The 20951-nt window shown below is 41.1% G+C and overlaps 1 protein-coding gene across 2 annotated transcripts in view; it reads left to right on the top strand.

Moving 5' to 3' along the window:
* The window catches only part of SLC7A2 (solute carrier family 7 member 2), a 395073-nt gene that overhangs the window by 112234 nt on the left and 261888 nt on the right, over positions 1–20951 (top strand). For both annotated transcript variants that reach the window (XM_069200480.1, XM_069200498.1), the window contains exon 2: positions 13827–13901. The gene's annotated coding sequence lies outside the window, so the exon portion shown is untranslated. The remainder of the gene's footprint in view (positions 1–13826; positions 13902–20951) is intronic.

Below are 20951 nucleotides of genomic sequence, written 5' to 3'. Positions count from 1 at the left end.
GTGGTGGATGTAGTAGAGGTTCTCTTTGACCATTCAGGAATAGAAATCATCTGTTGATATCCATGTTGTGTAGCACAAGACAAACTTTCAGTAGCTCCCGTGCCTTCATTGGTTCAACATTCTCTCCCCCTTGTACGTGTTTGCTGTCTTGTGTCACAGTCATTTGTGGTGTCTTCAGGGGATATTACCTATTAGCTGTAGGCAAAAGTGATATAGTACGTGGTAAAGCATTGGTTTGGGATCACATAACAAATGGATGCTGAGGTTAGCATTTTCTTTGCCAGACAAAGGTGTTCATGAGGGGATATGTGTGGGCCATCCACGGTGAAGGGAAAGCCATTGATAATGCAGAATTCTATGATGCTTATTATATTTGCTGTGGTGTCCAGTGAAAGTGACATGATGTGCCACATTAGGCCTGAGTGCATCAGTGACTAGCCTTACCGCCGTGCGGACTGGTATTTTGAGATGCTGATGGTATACTTAGTTTTCTTAGAAATCCAGCGACATTGTGGGCATAAGAGCTTGGTCTCAATGGTCTTGATGATAAGTCAATGATAATCAATCAGTAATTCTGTATCTTTGAGAACATTCCATTTTGGTGTGGTTCGAGAGTGTATACCTTTGCCAGACATTCCTATTCCTTTGTGCGCTACTCCTAGGGGATCATACAGAGTTATTCATGCTAGGCAGAAGTATATTTCTTTGAAGTTACAGTTTTCATGCATACTTTCTACATTACAAGAGTGCATTATATAGAGCTTTGTTCTTACTTTAAGGATCTGATGGTTGTGAGGGTGATTGGGTAGGCCATGCTTCTGAATTTTTTGCATGTAAGTGTTTGCAGATTATCTGTTTTTTATTGGTAATGACATGAATAATGTGTCCAGTTATAGGGCCTGTCGTATTTTTATCTGTCATTGTTTCTGTGCATATGTGTTCCGTGTTTTAGCTTTCTGTGTTTTCTCATAATAAAGCATGGTTGTTTTCCATGTTATTGCAGCTGCTTTGTAAATTGTGGTGTAGGTTGTTGTGTTGTGTAAATCTGTGCACTTTTTTGCAGCTGTCCATTCATATGTGTGGTTGTGAGGTTTATATGGCAATTTAGGTCTCATCACGTTTGGGGACAGTTTGTGATTGGAGTGTTGAATGAATCAATGATGCAATTAATAAAGTACAAATATTCACCAAAATGGTATAATGACACTAAAATAGAAAAAAACGACCCATATATGGAAAAATGCTAAACTCTACTAACAGAATAGATGTGTTTTAAAAACCTTCCCAAACAACGCAAGGTTCTCGTTCAACCGAATTGATTTCAGGAGAGAACGAGGTAGGAAAATGCCCTAGCACCCAGTCTTATTTTTGTAGACATTAGGGCAAAGTGACCTAAAACAGGTGTATTTTGGGAGCAGAGGTTGAAAAAATGTGGGATTCTTCCTGTGGTATGCTCTTTAACAATACGGGTAACCAATGTAAAGCATGTCAGGCTTCTGATATATGGTCAAATATACTTATGTTTATGATAACCCTAATTGCCTGATTTTGAACTCTGCAGGTTTGCAACGATTTAGCTGGAATGCTTAAATAGCATGCAATTTTTTTGTTCTTGACTTAATAATACATTAACTACAGAGGCTTGATGAAAACAGGTTTGTATTCACATAGTTGATTTGAGGGGTTAAACTTAATTCACTGTCAGTTATAAAGCCATACTTTTGACTGTTTTGTCACCCTTGTGGTCGGACCACCAGGGGACCGCTGCCACCACCAGGGTCAGGGATCCCGACCGGTTGGCTGCAGTCAAAGTCGTGGTCAGCCACAACGGCACTGAGTTCAGCATTGCCGTGCTGATCATGTTTTTCCTTTCCGCCAGCCTTTTCATGGCGGGGTTCCCACCATGAAAAGGCTGGCAGAAAGGCAGTGCAGGGGTCTACGGGGAGGTCTCTGCACTCCCCACTTCCATGTCATGCACAGTGCAGGCCCCCTCGCCCAGCACCCTCGGAATGCGCACTGTCCAATCAGGCAGTGCACATTCCGAGGGTGCAGGGGGCAACCTCTGTGCGACAGCAAGGAGCGGGGGCCAATGCTGCCGCACTGTTTCCACCGGGCTGACCGGAGGAAACCTCCTAATACAGAGGTTTCCACTGGTCAGCCCAGTGGAAACATTGTAATTGGGCTGGGGAAAAGAGCTCTGGCTCTGTGGCGGTCTCCTCCCCACGGGTCTTGTGGGCCGACGGCCCTCCCACCAAACTCATAATCAGGTCCTAAATCATTTGTATGATCTGCAACATGGGTAGACGCGCATAATAACGGGTAAAGCTCCATATTACGTTAGCATTCAAGTAATTGGTCAGCAACTTTTCACGTGTGATGTCTATATAAACATTAGAATCTCCTCCATTTACCACTTTGTCACTTTTTACTATCAACAAACTTTAAAATGTATGAATAAAAAAGAGTAATTGCTGTGATATATGGAGCAAAGCTTTGGAGCTGCACCAATGAGAAAAAGAACCAAGTACCCAAAAATAGTTTTGTGAGGTCAGTGTTATGATTAGATCCTGGCATGCCGCTAACAACACTTTTTCTGTAGCTCTGTGTAAAGCTCATCTCTGACCTTATGGCCCTGATTCTAGTATTGTATTAGGTGAGGCTAAATAGGCATTGTTTTGCTGGTGTTTACATAAGGTCAGTTGGGGAAGTGACTACCCTTAACACCACATCTTGTAATATATGGTTTACCCAATTCAAAGCTATGGGTAGAGGAGCTTGATGGGCCAAGGATGTCCTCCATAGTACTAGTAAAACAGCCCTGATTAAGATTAAGAAGGATTACTGGGTTTGAAATTTAACAAGCTAACGAGTACTGCTCAATCTGGTTCACTGTTAGTTACATATTGAATATTTGGGGAATGAGAGGTACAACAATAGGATTTTATTTACTTAGAGGCACGGCATGGTGTCTACTACAATTTTCAACTTGGTATACTCTCAGCCAATGAAAAGAGGCCGAGATAGGACTAGTTTTTATAGACTAATGGCTTATGTGGCTGTAGCTTTGTGTAAGTGATATAGTCACACACTTTTTGCAGTTTTCTACCAATTCCGCAAGTGTTTGCAAAAAAAAAAAGTTGCTTCCAAAGTTATTTGTTCCATCATGTAAAAGGAAGAGTGGTAAAAAACTTGCAGTTTGCCGCAGAACAGTCGATACTTGTGCCTGCAAGGCAGTGGCATCATATTTATGGACAACTAGATGTAAAGAGAAGACGTCTATAGTAGATTGGACCTGGCAAGTTAATTTGTTGATTTGCAAGGGAAGTAAACTCCCCTTTTTTAGGAATCGATTGTTGTGTATCATATGCGGAACATTTGCTTTTATCTTGTAGCTGGTGGAAGCTCTGTAAGAAATTTTCACTCTCCCTTTTAAAAATGACTTAATTATTATCATGTTTATACCCTAGAGATGTATTTTTTTAGTATTTGAATTACACAAGTGTAAATGTTTTAAAAGCTCAGTTTTCTTTTTTTGTGGCCTATGCTAAAACAATAAACTTTGTTAATGGTTTGAACCTACCAAGGAACCTACCAATTAGCCCAGTCTTTCTAGGAATGCTGTAGGAAAGGATTGTGCCTCTAAACTAATGCAAGGTAGATAGTCACATTATTTGTAATTGCGCATCTGGTGACAGAAATCTCATACAGGAATTATTTTGATTCCTCTACAGAGGCATTTTAAAAATATTTTTTAAAAACTACTGCTGTCCCTTCCCCTACATCGTGCTTTCTTGCAGAGATTATGTTATTGCCCTTAGAGATGGCTATAGATATGTGGGGATCTGATTTATTATGCACCCGGGTCTCAGTACATAAGAGCACATCTCATTGTTTTTGGACAATAAGTCTGAAATTTCCCATTTGTGACGAATGGGCGAATGTTTAGAAGAGCCTGGGCAATTTGTTTGATGTTATACAGCAAATACTCTGACTTCAACAAGCTGCAAAACCTGGCTTGAGGAGGATAATGTAATGCTCTCTGATTTCCGGGTTGGCTTGAAGTAAATTCAAAATAGAAGTCTTATCATATCTGTTGTTTTCTCTGTCATATTTGAAATTTCAAATAGCTCTGCTAAACATATGTAGTCTGACAGCATCCACTGCCGGTCCACTCAGTCAGGGCAAGAACGGATGCAGACAGGCTTGCCCTACTGCAGGCACCTGGTGCACAGAGACACTGCATATGTGCTTACATAGTGTGCAACCCTTAGACACATGCTTCAGTAACTATACCACTGTCTCTGAAAATGACAACTACTCCACCCAATATGGCCCCTGCAAACAACAACAATACTAAATCCACTCATTCAACAATACTAAACCCACTCAATCCGTAGCCCAGCTCTATTGCTGAGTCCAGGAATCCAAATATGCAAAAAAGGGAAAAAACCCAGACTCGTGCTTCTAGTAGACAAAGGTAGCCAAAGACTAGACTGCTGCCCTCTGAAAATTCAAACTCTTCCTGCTAGGATGGCCCCCACAAATCAGAAATATATTAAATCCACCCAACCCATAGCCCAGCTCTGATAATGAGTCCTAGAAACCAAATATGCAAAAAAGGAAAATACTCTCGACTCGTACTCCAAGTCTACAAAGGGAACAAGAAGATTAAAAATTGTCCCCAAACGAACTAAGCTAACTAATAGACATATTAAAGTGCCAGTTCCAGCAAATTTAGTATTACAAGGCTAAAACAGTTGTTACATAAAAATGTCAAGCAGACCTTTCAATTCAGGCGCCGCACTCCAAATGTATGCCTATATAGTGTGCAACCCCTTGATACATGATTCAATAACTAGACTACTGCTTGTTGAAAGTTTCTGTTCCTCCTCCCAAGAGGGCCCTTGCATAACACAACAATACTAAAACCTCTCAATTCCTCAATTTGTAAACTACCACACAGAGGTTTGTGAATAGTAAATATTGTAGTACAACTACACATACTAAAAAATGCAGTTTGTGAATAGGCCCTTAAATGTATTTGCTCATTATCATATTCTCAGCACTATATGGTGCCTATTCACAAAATACATTTTGTAGTACATTTATTAAATGGGAGGGGTTTAGGGAGCGGTAAAGAGGGGTTAAAGGACAGATGAGGTGTTTATGGAGGGTTGTGTATCCACCCACAAAGGTGTAAGAGCATTTCTATTCTTAAACAGCACTTCTAAAGTCACTACAGCCCACAAGGATCTACAACAGTCATAAATATACTCCAGAGCGGACCTGGTATACGCCCAGTACTCCCAAGGTCACACATAGATAGTACACTAACTTACCATCGAAAATAATGGAGGTAGGGACTTCAAATAACATCCTAATAGAAAATAATGTTAAAACAAATTAACTAAGTTTATTTTTTTAAATAAATATAATTAGTTTAATGTTAAAAATATATCAATTGTAAATTAATATAATCTCAATGACCTTTTCGACTTGAAAATAAATGTAACTTTATTTAAAAAAAGTAAATCTAATTCATTTTATACATAACTTACTCATTTTTTATACATAAAAATAAATATAAACATTTCCTCAGAAGGGGTTCAGTTGTAAAAATAATCTTTAAAAAATTATTGTAATTTAATGTAATATGCTATCATTTAAGAACAAACTGATTTGTAATTTATCTTCTAGTGCAGTAGCTTTTTATAAAATATTCTACATTTAAAATATATATAATATTATTTAACATTAACATACAAAAAAATGTTAATTATTTTAAAGTTTTTAATAAACGTTTATTAATTTACCAATACTTTACCATAGGGAGATCTTGATTGCAGTTGCAAAGGTCTCCATCAAGTGTGCGTAACGTAAAGTACGGTTGTAAATTCACTACTAGAAGTATCTTTTGGTCGTATTTGATGTTTTTACGGGTGGGGAAATGTAAGTCTACACTTTTACACTTGTAAATTATGAATAGCAAAATGTAGTAAAGGTGCTGAAAAGTGTGAGAGTAACTTTACACATGTAAATGTAATCACATTTAAAGTTATGTTTGTGAATACCCCCCTTGTTGTACAGCTGTTTTAGGTAGAGAATATACATGTAGGAACTTATTAACTAGCTCTTGGTGCTTCCTATTTATAAATTAATCCTTACTACACCCTCTCATTGGAAATGTTGGCGTTTGTGAATAGAAACAATGCTATTATGGGCATTAAGCTCATTAGTACACAGACACATATGACATTTCAACACATGCATTATTTATTGCGCACATAAATATTAGTTCTCTGGAAGCATATGCTTTCTAGATACAGCTTTATGTCTAGTGCAGTTCATGGCAGGTCTGCAAAGATGACATTTAACCAAAGTTTCTTTTCTATTGGACAAACATAAGATGTGACTTGTGGATTGGTGGAAGGTGGCAAGTTGGGCAAGTGAAGAATATCAGTTGCTAGCTGCACACAGTCTGGCTAATTATGCAAGTGCTTCCTAAACCTTTTAGCATTGTGACCCAATTCTTAGAACAACAAACTTTTGGTGACCCACCTAGCTTTAATGGACAGGAGGTGGAGCCGATTTTTATTATAGTAACAGCAATTATTTGCAAACATCGCAACCTTGACCAGGCAGTTCAATATTGTATTGTGGCCTAGAAATTGATCTGTCCATAAAAGTGGCATATGGGAAATCCACTGGAGTCTGGAACTGGTACACTTCGGAATGGGGTGCTGGCCTGTGGCAACAGTTCACTAGTCATAACACTTATGAAAAATCTTGGTGTTAATACCCATGATTTTAGAAAATGTGAAATACCCCTTTTTCTGCATAGTATGGAATATGGCCTTATATACTTTGTTATATAAGGATCATTGGTATATGTTGGACCCCGTACACATATTTTGTAGTTTATATAGCACTAGCGTGGCCCAAGTGCATTAGGGACTTTACATGATCTTCAGGTTACATTACACAAAACCACATTCATTGTTTATTAAGCACAGGTGATCAAGTGATTTGCTCAGAATCAAATTATGTTGAGCCACCGAGAGGACTTAAACAAAGTGGCAACTCTTGCTGTTTGGCCACATCCATACTTCTCAATTTATGTGTGAAATTCATACACAAGTGGTCTGATTGTGTATATTTGCGTATAGTGATCACATTTTCTTTTGAAATTACTTTGTGAAGTAAAAATATAGCAGCAACAAATACTGGAAGGGTGACCTGGAGTCTTGCATGGAAATACTTGCAAGAGTTTATTTTAAAACCAGACCTAAGGGCAATGTTCAACACATTTGCACTGCTGCACAAACAGGGCTAATCATTTTAAATATTACTTACAAATGAAGGTTCGCAAAATACCAAAAATTGTCTTGCAACCCACCACTGATTTGTGAATCCTAAATGTACAGGAAGTCATCTGCTCAGGTTCATGAAGTATTATCATAGCTATGTAATATAATGCCAGGCAATTGGAGGACCAACACCCACAGACTATCATCCTATTAGAAAAGACAAAAAGCAGAAGCAGACATTCAATAAACGTTTGATGCCAAGATGAGTTTGCCCTGATCTTCATCTTTGTTCCCCATTTTGAAGTAATACACTTCTATGGTGTACACCAACTAGATTTCCAAATCAGTATCAAAAGTAATCATGCCACTTGGTCTTGGTTACGATCAATTGAGTACATTAGCCAAGCTAAACCTGTGTAACTGCAATGAAGCTTCCCCCTTACTGTTGCAGCTTCAATGACTACTTGTCTCATGGACAAAATAAAAAACGTTGCCCTCCCAAAGAAGTGGAGTAACATACCTCAGATGTCAGTTGCCCTAAATCAGGAGGGACATATAGGCTTAGTGGAACATATGGATACATTCAGTCCTACCCGTGTGTCTGTTTCACAAGAAGAATCACGGCTGTCAACGTTGAAGAGCAATGCACCTCACTTGAGTCACATAAGCAAATGATTAATCTTCATTATGATGTGTGTGTGATATATATTTTGTAGCAACAGTTGCCAAATACTCAAATATATGCCACACATACATATATATATATATATGACAAGTGCCAGTCAGTCGCCACTATGTAGTTATAGTTAAGACCTAGTTACCATTTGAGGAACCTTTTTGGTTCTCTAATAACTTTGGAGCCATCAACAAATCTTCACAAAACTTTGCAAAAATGGTCCATCCTCCTCAGCTCCTTGCTGGAAAGTTTTAGGGTGAGCCATCAAGCAGGGACTGAAAAAAAGGGGGAGCCTAAAATGCAATTTCCTCATGCAATTTTGCATAGGAAAATTGAACATGCAATACTATGAAAATGGCAGAACAGAATTATACCAAATTTTCACAAAGCTGCTTCTTGGTCCAGAAAGAATGTTTTTTTGTGATTTGGTACAAATATGCTAAGTAGTTTTTGAGAGATTAAGATTCAAAATATATGTATATCTTAATGTTGGATCTAAAAGAGAAATGTGATAGGCAGAGGGGATGTAGATAATCTCACTCCCGCTGCGATTTGTTGGCTGCAACATGAGAAATGTTTCCGCCATGATATCAGGACATGGCTACTCAGTCCCTGTGTCCTACAAATGAAAAGAAATATGGTATATGGGGACAGGGTAGGGATAGACTGACACCCTTTTCCTTGATGGGGGTTCCCAGAAATACTCTCTCTAGGTCTAAATTTAAAGAAAGAAATCTTTTTTGGAGTTTCTGTGATCCAGTGGTTGTCCTGCAGGAGTCCAGGAGAGGCTCCCTGGACTTCCATGGGAATCCCTCTGGAGTCCAGAGGCCAAGCGCAGCAACAGTTGAATGCCGTGGGGGGTGGGGAGGGATGGACACAGGGCCTGCTTCCTTCAGCCAACCCCATGCTGCACATGGCCAAAGGCTGTGCACGGCGGGAGTTGGCATACTTATGTATAGTAATAAAATATTACTTTGTGTTAAAAAAAAAACTAGGAATGCACCAAACAAACAAAGGTTAGAGTGATGTTATAGTTAGGAGAAATTGTTAGTTTAAACATAACATTTTAAACTAAAAAACATAATTGAATTTCACCAGCTATAGTCAGAGCTACTGGAATTATGCTGAATGGGAAGGCCAATTTATGCAGCAGGGTTGAGTAAATTATGCAGCAAGAAAATTATGCGGCATAATACAGCACATTCTGTGATGGTATTACTTAAACATATTGTCATTTTTAAACTTGTTAATACTGTGCGGGGTTTGGCTGCCCATCATTAGTATCAGTTTAACACCCAAATATATCAATTAGCAATAGAAAGGTTACCAGTGAATCTTTGCAAAGGGCCTCCCACTGTGCAGTAACATGTATCAGTGCATTTTTAGTGTCTGTTGAACCATTTAAAACAACATTATTTTGTTAAAATCTGCAGATTATGTGGCAGATGATAAATTATGTGGCAAATGCAGCATCTCTATTGTAGAAAGCTGGTTCTCTCTATAGTGTTCTAAGATGAAGTATACTGTGCAGAGATGTCAGTGGATCCCCAAAGATGTGCAGAGGCAGAAATAGATAGGTCGGCGAACAGCTATGCTTATTAAGGAGTCATGTTGAGCATTTGTTGTACTCACAGAGGCAATAAATGAGACACACACTCACAGAATAAATCTGAGACCAATTTAGAAAAATAGCAGTTGCTTTTATATATGCTTTGAACCCCGGAAATACATTGCTGTTTCAAAAGTCTTTAATGTTAACCTATTGAAGGAAAACAAGAATGCATTTTCTCAGGTATGTAGACACTTACAACCCCAGTCTTCAAGGTTTCAGGCTAGCACCGGGCAAGGCTCAGGTGGGTACCAAGAGTGCACCCACAGCGGCATGAGGACGGCTGGGTGCCAAGGTCGAAATCGGAGTCGGTGCCCAATGTTAGTCAATGGAGACTGGGTGGGACTGAAGGCGCGCTGCTCCCAGGCAAGTACAGGCAGTGTCTGAGGTTGGTCCTGAGGGTTAAGGCAAGGACTGGGGGGCCACAAGACAGCACCAAACCTACACCCTCAGCAGCACAGGGGCAGCTGGGTATAGAATGCCAACACAGCGTCAGGTGCCCAATGCTGTCCAACGGATACAGGGAGTAGCCTATGCAGTGCTGCTTACAGATGAGTAGAGCGGAGTCAGGAGTCGATCACCTGGGGTTGAGGTGAGGACAAGGGGAGCCACAAGGTAGCACCAAACGTACACCCTTAGCGACACAGGGGCAGCTGGGTGCAGAGTGCCAACACAGCATCGGGCGTCCAATGTTATTCAATGCAGGAGATCGCTTTCAGAACCGGGCTTCAGGCTCTGGCCAGGAGGCCAAAAGAGGTCAATCCACAGCTGCCCAGGTAAGTTGAGATGCCAGGAGTTGTAGGCACACCAAGGTTCTAGCTCCCCAAGGCACAGGGGCCCCAGGTGCAGGGGTGTCCTTTGGCATCAGAAACAGCTTCATGGGCAGGTCGCGGTCAAGGGGCGCCTTCGGATTTAGGCTGCAGGTGTTGCTTTGGAGTCCGGCAGGGGTCAGCCCATGATGGACTCTGGATCAGAAGCGCTGGGGATCCTTCACTAGCCTGGTGGGCCACTTGGGCTTGGGCATCAAGTGCAGAGGTGGTTCCAGGTGGCAGTTTTGTGGTTCCTCAGACAGGCTTCTTTCTTCTTTGATTCTTTTGGACAGGTCCGCTGTCCACATGAGTTCTTGTTGTTTATTGAAGGTAGGCAGTCCTCCCAAGGCTTTGGAGGTCGCTGGGCTGTAGGACAGTCATCCTCTAGGTGCAGGTTCTTTGAAGGCTGCCAACAGGCCGGTAAGGCTGGGGCAAAGTCAGTTGGTGTCTTCAGTCTTCTCTGCTGGGTGACTCCTGTGGTGTCCGAATCTTCTTCGGTCGATAGGAATCTGAGTTCTAGGGTTCAGGAGTGCCACCTAAATACTGAATTTAAGGGGCATTGCAGGGGGTGCCAGGTAGTAACCAATGGGGTACCCACCTTTAGGGCGACTACACCCTTCTTATGATCACTTCCTTCGGGAAGTGGGCATAGCCCTAACCCTATTGGCCTAATTCTTCTACACAAGATGGAGGAATTTAAAAAGTAGTGTCCACTTCAGCTCGTCTACCATAGGTTTGGGACTGGCATAAAGTGGGCATTCCTCCTAATTTAATTATTTTTCCTGCCTGTGCTGCTGCCAAAAGTGGGGTCAGGGCGGGGGGTTTAGTCATCTCCACCATCTGAAGAGACACAGGTTGCATTACAAAGGCTGCAAGGCCTTTGAAGCTCCCTGCCCTGGAATGTCCTTCCTGCCTGGGAGAGGAGGTAACACCTCTGCCCAGTGCAGGCTTTTGTCTCTGGGCCTCGAGAGCACTGGCTCTCACTGTGGGGGTCCAGAAACGTGTCTGTGGTGGCTGAACTAGTAAGGACCAGTTAGTCAACACACTAGTAGCTAACATGTTTTCAGGGGGCTCCTCTAAGGTGCCCTCTGTGTGCATTTTTTAATGAATCCATCACTGAGGTCAGTGAGGGTTTACTATTCTGAGATGTTTGATACCAAACATCCCAGGATTCAGAGAAGCCATCATGTAGCGGGGAACTTGTAATGACCAGTTTCCATCACATGTATTTAAAATGGCTTCCCAGTACACTTACTATGTCTGAGAATCAACAAAGACATAGCAGGGGCATATTTGCTAATGCGGATATGCCCTCACATGTAATATAATGCGCCCTGCCTGAGGGCTGTAAGGGATGTCTAGAGGGGTGACGTACATCTACTGCATGCAGTGTGTAGGGGACAGGGAACACTCAATTTGGGGAGCACCTTGCCAAGCAGCCTGCAAAGGCAGTCTGCATAATTTTGGTGCTGGGTCCCACAAAGTGGCATGTTGTGCTGCAGCTCTGAGGGGCCCTCAACAGTACCCATGCCCTAAGTGCCAGGGGTACCATTTACTAGGGGCCTGTAGGGGGCTGAAGGGCCTGGTCATTTGGGAATGAGGGGCCCAGTTGTTTTTGTTTTAGGGAAGGAACACTGGTACTAGGGACCTGGTTAGCAGGAACCCAGTGCACTTCAGTCAAAGATGCATCCAAAACCAGGCAAAAAGTGGGGGGTACTGCAACCAGAACCCATCTCCCTACATCTATAATTAAGCAAACATTGCTGCAGCTGCACAAACAAATAATTCCAGTGGCCCTTGTTATAGATATATCAAGTAACTGTAACTCACACTCTCGCTATGCACTGTTTTTGACTCACATACTACAATACTCATGACATGACATTGATAACATTATGATGATAACTGAAATTACATCATCATCAAATTACATCATTGTTGACATCACTGTGCATGTGCAGGCAAATGCTAAAGTTACTTGAAATAACTATAACTGGTGAATTTCAGTGTTTTTTCGTTTAAAATGATATGTTTAAAATATTATTTTCATCTACTTTTAACATCACTTTAACCTTTGTTTTTTTCAGTATGTATACAAAATAAGCAGCTCTTAAGGAAAAGCACCCCTGCAAACCCTAAGGATAACAGTTCATCCTCAAACAGGCAAGAAGAGCCAGGTACACTTTCTCAACATAAACACAATTAAAGAAGGACACACTCGCAGCAGGTGTAAATTCACTGGTTTAATCCACTGCAGTAATGCACTCACCCAACGTGTTTCAGCTCTCGTGTTGGTGAGGGGTGAGAGTAAAAAGCCATCAACCGCCACATGTAATCTAAAGTATGGACACAGTAAAAGGGTAACACAGCATCCCTACCCATGATCTCCATCTTGGAATGGCACATACCAAGCATTTCTTAAAGCATATGTACAACAGAATGCTCCAAATGAAAGGATCAGTACAAAATTTGTGCTGCAAAATAAGAAAAGCATCCCATGGGGAGGACACGAGATACCCCCTAAGCAAAGAAAGTCTGTGCATCACAATAAAATATCTTAAAGCTGTAAAAAGCTAACAGATTTATAACTACATATAACTCACATTGTATGCTACTTAGTTGTCTAATGAAGTGACATTGGCATATTCTGTGTTCTGGCAACATTATTGGAAAAAACATTGGTACCAATACAAGTATAATGTACAGTAAGAACTCTTCTCTCACAGACAGGTGGATGAAAAATGAAATATTTAAAAAAGGCAATGAATTCACCACTACGGGCTATTTTCTATGCCACAACTGCAAGAAATGCTGGAACCTCCATGATAGTAGTGAGTATCTGTCACCTCACTGGTCTCGCGCAGTACACATCCGGCAATTCCTCACATGCAACTCGGACTATACCATTTATGTCCTGATATGTCCCTATGACTTGAGGTATGCAGGGAGCACCATTTGCCCTGCAAAGAAAAGGGTTTTGGAACACGTGTGCTATTAAAAACAAAAACCCTGCATAACCTGTGGGGAGGTGTTTCCAGGCTAAACATGGAAGTAATGCCAATTTGTTATGTTTTTTTGTCATTGATGGAGTGAACTTGAGAATAAGAGGTGTAAGAGTTTGGGAACTGAGATGCCTTGAATCCAAGTATATCATTAGCTTGGAGACAAAGGAGCCCCAGTGCCTGATTAAAGATGAGAAACTGAGTATAGATTTAGGCATTTAATTTTATCATCTGCCTGAATGCTACTCAGGGCCTGAATCAAGGTGAGGAACTGAGTTTACATCTAGGCATGTGATTTATGGTGTTGTTTACTTTCTGATTATGAAATCTACTTTTGTTGCAAAAGACATAAACGCAATTTACATCTAAATGTATTTTCCTCTTAGACTGTTCTAATTTTGGATTTTCTTTTTTTTCTCACAGATTTGTGTCTTTTTCGTCTTCACTTGGGACAGCTCCAGTGGTATTCTCCTCTACAATCTTCTTACATTTTATGATGTAAGTCTAAGTTGATTTATGTCCATTCTGGATGACTATCAGACACACTGTCACCTAATCTCTATTTATGATTATTCTCAAGAGGCTAGCTCTCAAAATGCGATGAGATATTTTGCTTATAATATAGGATGTTAGTGTATCAGATCTGTTCTGGTTTTCTGTCATTGATATTGGTATAAGAGGCATAGCCAGTTAGGCCCACTGGGGAGGGATGTATTCATTTTTTTCCATTTGTATTCATGATAACTAACTTAGTAACCAACTGTCACCATTTATTATATGTTTGTCCAGTTACAACTTTCTTCATTTGCTGAATTTGACTTATGGCAGGGTCCCCATTCATGGGGTTCTATGACATTTTATTGTGATCCATGGGCATTCTTTTTTCAGGGAGTATCTTGTGTTCACAGCATGTGATTATTGTCTTAATTTGTGACACAATTTCTGTACAGATGCGTTCATATGGACCATTCTGTTTCACATATGCCGTACTATACGTTTGGTTTCTTTTATTCCAAGATGGTGACCAGCAACCTGTATTAGCAATATTTATGTTACTCTTTCACTGTGTTTACAATTTTGATTATATCTGGTGGTTGGCTGCTGTGTACAAACACCCATGTCCAAGGCAAGAGTTGAAAAGTATTGGTTGTGAGTGTGAAGCTGCATTGGGTTAAACTTTTGAATTTACAACTGCCACAAGTGCCTTGTTCTTGAATTGTGTTTGTGTAAATGATTAGCGGTTAGTCTTATGTTTGTTGTGTCAAAACAAAAATCTTTTTTAAAAGATGAACTATTTGCGTTGGACAAATCCCTGGTAGTGGCACTGGTCACTGGTTGTGAAGGAAACAGAGTGATGGATAAATATATATATATATATATATATATATATATATATATATATATATATATATATATATATATATAACGTGTTCCATTTTAAAAGAACACACCAGTGAGCTTGTGTGCAATGAAGTGCTCTGTTCTTTATTCGGCTTAAGCAGCCACCCAAAGCTTTCCGGATCTCTCCCCTTGTTCCATAGGTTAAATTTCACAAATCTATTAAAAATTTGCATTTAAAGTGACAGTGTGTTATACATAATAAAAAGCAATGACGGACTTTCCACATTAGATGCCGACAACCAGTTCAGTCCTTGGTTGCCATATTTGATTAGCTCCCTGGGGCAATGCACATTATGTGTATGCAGGGGGGCCCATGCTGCAACCCAGCTCCACGGGGACGCACAGCTCCTCGGGACAAAGAGTAGTATATGTATGTAGGGGCCTGCACAGCATCCCTCACACTTCAGGGACTGCCACTCCCGGGGCAAAGAATGTCATGTGTATGCAGGGAGGGCCCACACGGCCCCACATTCCATGGACCGCCACTTCCCTGGGACAAATACGATATACGTGAACAGGCCGCATAGCCCCCTTCTTAGAACCATAGATGGCCCTGGGGCCGCCAACCTATAATGAAATGGAAGAGACAGAGAGAGAGATTGTTATTTCCAGGGTCTCTCCATACAATGATTTCACAACGTCACACTAGCAAGATGTTTGATACGAATGTTATAGTTATGTTTTGATGCACAGCAGAACAGAGCTCACCTCTGGCATACTGGTAAAGCTCTTTGACTGTCACTCAGTAGGTTGGAGGTTCAAATCCTGGTATCTCATGCCAATGTGTCTGTTTATTTACTCCTGTTTTGAATGTTAAACATTCCTCGTGATGGAACATTTACATCTTTTTCCCTTCACCATCTTTGTGTCAAATGTCATAGAGATGTCTGGACACTGCATAGTAAGGAGACACCTGTAGCCTAGTGGTTAAGTTCTTAGACCCTCATACAGATGGTTGAGGGTTCCAGTCTAGGAGTGTCAGTTGTCATTTTTCAGCTTTAAATTCTTTTCAACTTCCAATATTTAAGGTGCATACATAAAGGTGATCTCACTATTTATACTTCTCAAATACATGTTTTTTCAATTTGTCAGAACATTTCTCATTTTAAGTGGTGGGATGTTGGGTGCCCGCAGACCAGGCCTTGCGGCCAACACATGGCGCAGGGTTGGGTGGTTATATGATAGGCACATGTAAGGAGCCCTGGGCTCGTCCTTGCCCCCAACATAGTGTCTTGTGTGTGTCCCGGGTGAGCACCGTAGCACTCACCCAAGGCCTCTGGATGTGGTCCTAGTGGGCTGCAAAGGCTTGGTAAGTGGGCTGATGCCCCCTCGTCTTACCAAAAAAGTAGCCAGGGGGATGGGGTCCCTGGGGCTCTAAGGTCTCGGTGAGTGGGGTTGCGACCCCTTCCCTTCAAAAGTAAAACAGCCCTGGGGATGGGGTCCCTAAATCCAGTAAGTGCTTGGGGAGGGGAGCTGTGACATGCTCCCCTTAAAAATAGTCCATGGTTCCATGGGATGGGGTCCCCGGGCCGGTAAACTTTTAGGGAGGGGCCTGCATTCCCCATTATCTCAAAAATAGACTACAGCCCCAGGGGATTGGGATCTGGGGCCGTAAAGTCTCAGGGACGTGGGCCGCACAAAGCCATCCCCAATTTTTATTAAAAAAGGAATTGCCAATTCACACCGGCACCCGTTATAGGTGCTGGCAACCAGCAGGGCTCCCAGCAAAAAAAATAATAATAATAATATGGGTGTCCGGATGTGCACCAGGACACCTAAAATAATTTTGAAAAAAATTAATAATAAATGAGCGTCATGATTCACTGCTTCTAGCAAGCATGCTCCATAATGTACTAGAGCATTTTGATATAATATATTTTCATGTTTGTGAGGTTCCAGAAAAGGCAGGGGCATCACCAAGCAGTTTGTAATGTTGTACGGGGCTGCGGGGAGTGCAGCAGTTCCCCAGCAATATTAACATCCATAGCTCATAAGAACTTACCATAGTTTTCAGAAACACTCTTAGCTGGAGCTCTGATGTTCAACTGAAGTGCAAGGCCCTTTTGTGGTTATGTTTATGATTGTATTTTGTGGTTGTTTTTATGATTGTGTTTTGTGGGCTGAAAAATGTTAAAAGGACTGTAGAGACTGATTTGTAAGGAGAGAATGGAATGTGGATGAGGGGAGCATTCTAGGTTGGATTAGGAAGGCTGGGGAGAGAAGACTGGAGAGTGAGTAGCAAGCTGGGAGTTATTACTGCTGTACTGGAATAAATTACTGGAATAAAGGACTTCCTACTTTTATCTGCCTGACCGTTTACTACATAATTGGCGACAAGGGACTCTGCGCAGGGGGGCAGAGAAGATTTCAATAACTCCTAACCCCTGAATCGAATGTGAGCAAGGAAGGAACATGAAAGGAGAAAAAATAAAAGAGGACGCAACAAAAGAGATGGCAGAAGAGGAAAGACATAGAACTTGGTAACTGTGAGTTAGCTGTATATGTATTGTCGAATTGAATGGACTCTAATGTAGACCTGAGCGCTCGTTTTTCCTTTCCGTTTTGTTCAATGGGTTATTCCGCAATTGTCAGAAGTGCTGGAAGCGTGCCTCGGTTCACAAGACTTTCATAAAGAAAGACAAGATAACAAAGAGGTTTGCTGGTGCGCGCTGGAGACATATGTGGCACATCTCCATAGATCTTGCCTACGCATGCGAAAGCAAAGGTTTGCCTGCACATGCTGGGGAGACTGTGAGACGATCATGTCTCGAGCACAGTGCGCATGACTCTGAGAGCCGGCTTCACGTTGTCTAGTGGGCACGCATGTTTGAGGACAAAGGAAAAAAAAAGAAAGGAGAAGGAAAGGAAGGGAATTAATACCTGCAGGCTGCATTTTGTAAATATAACGAACTGGAGGCAAATGCATGCCTGATCTTGTCCTCCTACCACCTTTCACCAATACTCTCTGTGAAACAGATGAAGGACTAATGTGAAGACTGATTAAGGCGGAAACAGAAAGGGGACTATTACAAGCTGTATTTTATACTCGTGTGAACTACAGAGAATTACAGTGGATTACTTATTTAAGATAGTTGTTTTAGATTATTATTTTAGTTGGTTATTTTAGATTATTAATTTAGATTATTATTATTTTAGTATTTTGTGGTAGTTTGTTATTTTATATTTTTATTGCAGGTGTGGCTGAACAGAGCATTTCAGCACCACCGTGCTTCTTACCCTTGCCTGGTGAACCGATAACCTCGTGAGAGAGGTGGAAAGTTGTTTTTACTACGCAGGAGACACGTATAGTCCTGTCAGAAAACAAGCGATTTTATTACATTTTTTAGGTACTGAAGGAAGGAGGATATATGATGATTTGCCTGAAGTATCCTTAGGCATGGGTGAGGGACAGCCCATGAATGTGTATGAGATGTCTTTACAGATGCTGGAGAAACTTTTACACCAAAAATAAGTATTGTGTTTGAGCAGCATAGGTTATTTTCTCGAGTTCAGGGTCAAGATGAGGATATAATGACTTATGTCGCAGCTTTAAGAGGATTAGCAGTAACATGCGATTTCCGTGATCTATATGACTCTCTTATACATGATCAGTTTGTGCGCTGCACGAACAGTAGGAAGGTGAAGGAGAAGTTGTTATCTATCGATCCTTCATTAGAAGAATCCATACATATAGCGAGGAGTATGGAGCACAGTGAAGCATGGATAAAGGAAATTGAGACTAGGAGTTATATGAAGGATTCGAACAAAGAAACTACAGTTGAAGTGAAAGAATTTAAAGCAAAGAAACAAGAGAAGCCTGTTGGAAGTAATGCAGTGAAGGTCATGGAGAAGAAAAATTTGAATATCTTATGTTTTAGGTGTGGGTGTCCAGGACATATTGCTTCCAGTTCTATGTGTGCTGCACGTAACTTAACATGTAGGATGTGTGGAAGAAGGGGCCACTTGGACAAAGTATGTAGGTCAGGGGGAAAAATATTAAGCAACAGTGTCAAATCTGTGGATGATATACAAGGAGGGGATGAAGAAATTGTATTAACAATTAATGACATGGCGGAAACAGTACAGCAGAACATGGAGTCCATAAGTGATAAAAAGCTGAAGAGGGAAAGTTCAAGCAATCTGGAGAAACCTAATTGTGATATAATGCTGGGGTCTGAGTTGTAAGGGTATTAGTAGACTCTGGTAGTTTGTTTACTCTAATATCCAAGGATGTATATGAGGGAGTTTTGAAAGGGAAAATTGTAGACTTACAATGTGCGGATGTGAAAGCAGTTGGATATGGGAGAAAGAGAATCAACATTCCAGGAATGAGATGGATGAATATATCTTTTAAGGGTAATGGTGTGCATGGGAAGGTGTACATAACTCAGGATGGATCAAATCTTTTAGGATGGTGGCATCAAAAGGATTTGAATATTGTGCTTGACCCCAATGCAACTGAACCGGTTATGGTTGTGGAGCAAATGAATGTAGGGCATATGGAAACCCAAGAGTCAGAGGTAGAATGGTGTGAGAGATTGATGAATGAGTTTCCAAACGTTTTCACTGATAAACTAGGTTAGTTAAAGAAATTTACACACTGTATAATTTTAAAAGAAAATGTGTTTCCAGTGGTACATAAAGTAAGGCCAGTACCAGTTTTGATGAGGAAACCACTCCAGCAAGAACTTGACAGATTACTAGAGGAGAAGATAATAGAGCCAATACAATCTTCTGAGTGGTTGGCGCATATTGTCGTGGCACCTAAAGATGGAAACAAGATTTGTTTGTGTATTGATTTAAGGGACCTTATTAAGAACATTTGGGTTGTTAGGCAGCCTTTACCAAACATCACTGAAATGTTGAGAATGATGGGGGAAGCTAAAGTATTTAGCTTATTGGACATGTCTATAGCTTATCCTCAGGTTAACCTGCATCTGGAATCGCATCCATTGACTTCTTTTGTCACTCCCTTGGGTGCATACCGTTATTGTAGAATGCCTTTTGGGTTAGCGTCAGCATCAGATGTTTTTCAGCTCATAATGCAGAACATTTTTGATGGGTTGGAAAATGTGTTGTGTTTTCAAGATGACATTATGGTGGTGGGAAAATCTTTGAAAGAACATGATGTGCTGATAGGAAAAGTGTTGAAAAGAATTGAAGCTCATGGTTTGACTGTGAAGAGAGAAAAGTGTCAGCTGAGGAAGGATTGAGTGAATTATTTGGGTCATGAGATATCTGCCGAGGGGATAAAACCCAAGAAGAGCATTGTGAGAGCAATTAGTGAGACTCCGAGGCCGATTAACAAGGACCAATTGAAATCATTTCTGGGTTAGCAGAGTATTGCTCTAAATTTGTGCATATTTTTACAAATGTTGTTGAGCCCATGAGGCTATTGTTGAAAAAGGGAGCAGTGTTTGAGTGGGTAACTGATTGTGAAGTAGCATTTACGAAGATTAAGGATTCTATTGCCCGTGCTCCTACATTGGGATGTTTTGGTGGGCAGGAAGACAATTATAATGACCGACGCTAGTAGTGTGGGGCTGGGAGCGGTTCTCATTCAAGTGGCTGAAAATGAAGAAAGAGTAATTGGGTTTGCATCCCGACGATTGCAAGGGGCGGAACGGTCATATTCTGCTATTGAGAAGGAAGCATTGGCTTGTTGGGGTATTAATCATTATAGGTATTATTTGTGGGGATTGCCTTTTGTGCTTCGTACAGACCATAAACCTCTGCTGCAGGTTTTCAGATGTGGTCAGGGTTTGGAGGGGAGTGTGACACCTCGGATTTCTAGATGGGTGATCAATGTCATGTCATAGACTTAAATTTTGTTGTGGAATTTGTGAGGGGCAAGAAAGACATTGTAGCTGAATGTCGCGCATGCCTATTGATGAATGTCCTGAGGAGGTCTCACTGATGTGTGAGAAGGAGGTAGAGGCGTTCTCGATAGACAAGGAATTGTCTTTGGGACAAGAAGAATGGGTGGGCGCTATGGTGGGAGATGAGGAGTATGATGAGTTGAAGAAGTTCATAAGTAGTTCAGATCAAGTTAGAGGTGACCTACATGAAAGTTTGAGACAGTATATAGATGTGAAAGATTAGTTGAGTATTCAATGAGAGAAGGTACTAAGACGTGGGAGAATTGTT

This window comes from Pleurodeles waltl, chromosome 1_2, assembly GCF_031143425.1.
Source record: "Pleurodeles waltl isolate 20211129_DDA chromosome 1_2, aPleWal1.hap1.20221129, whole genome shotgun sequence".
NCBI classification, from domain to species: domain Eukaryota; kingdom Metazoa; phylum Chordata; class Amphibia; order Caudata; family Salamandridae; genus Pleurodeles; species Pleurodeles waltl.
Note: the sequence above shows the minus strand (reverse complement) of the source record. Positions and strands in the feature narration are given on the sequence as shown.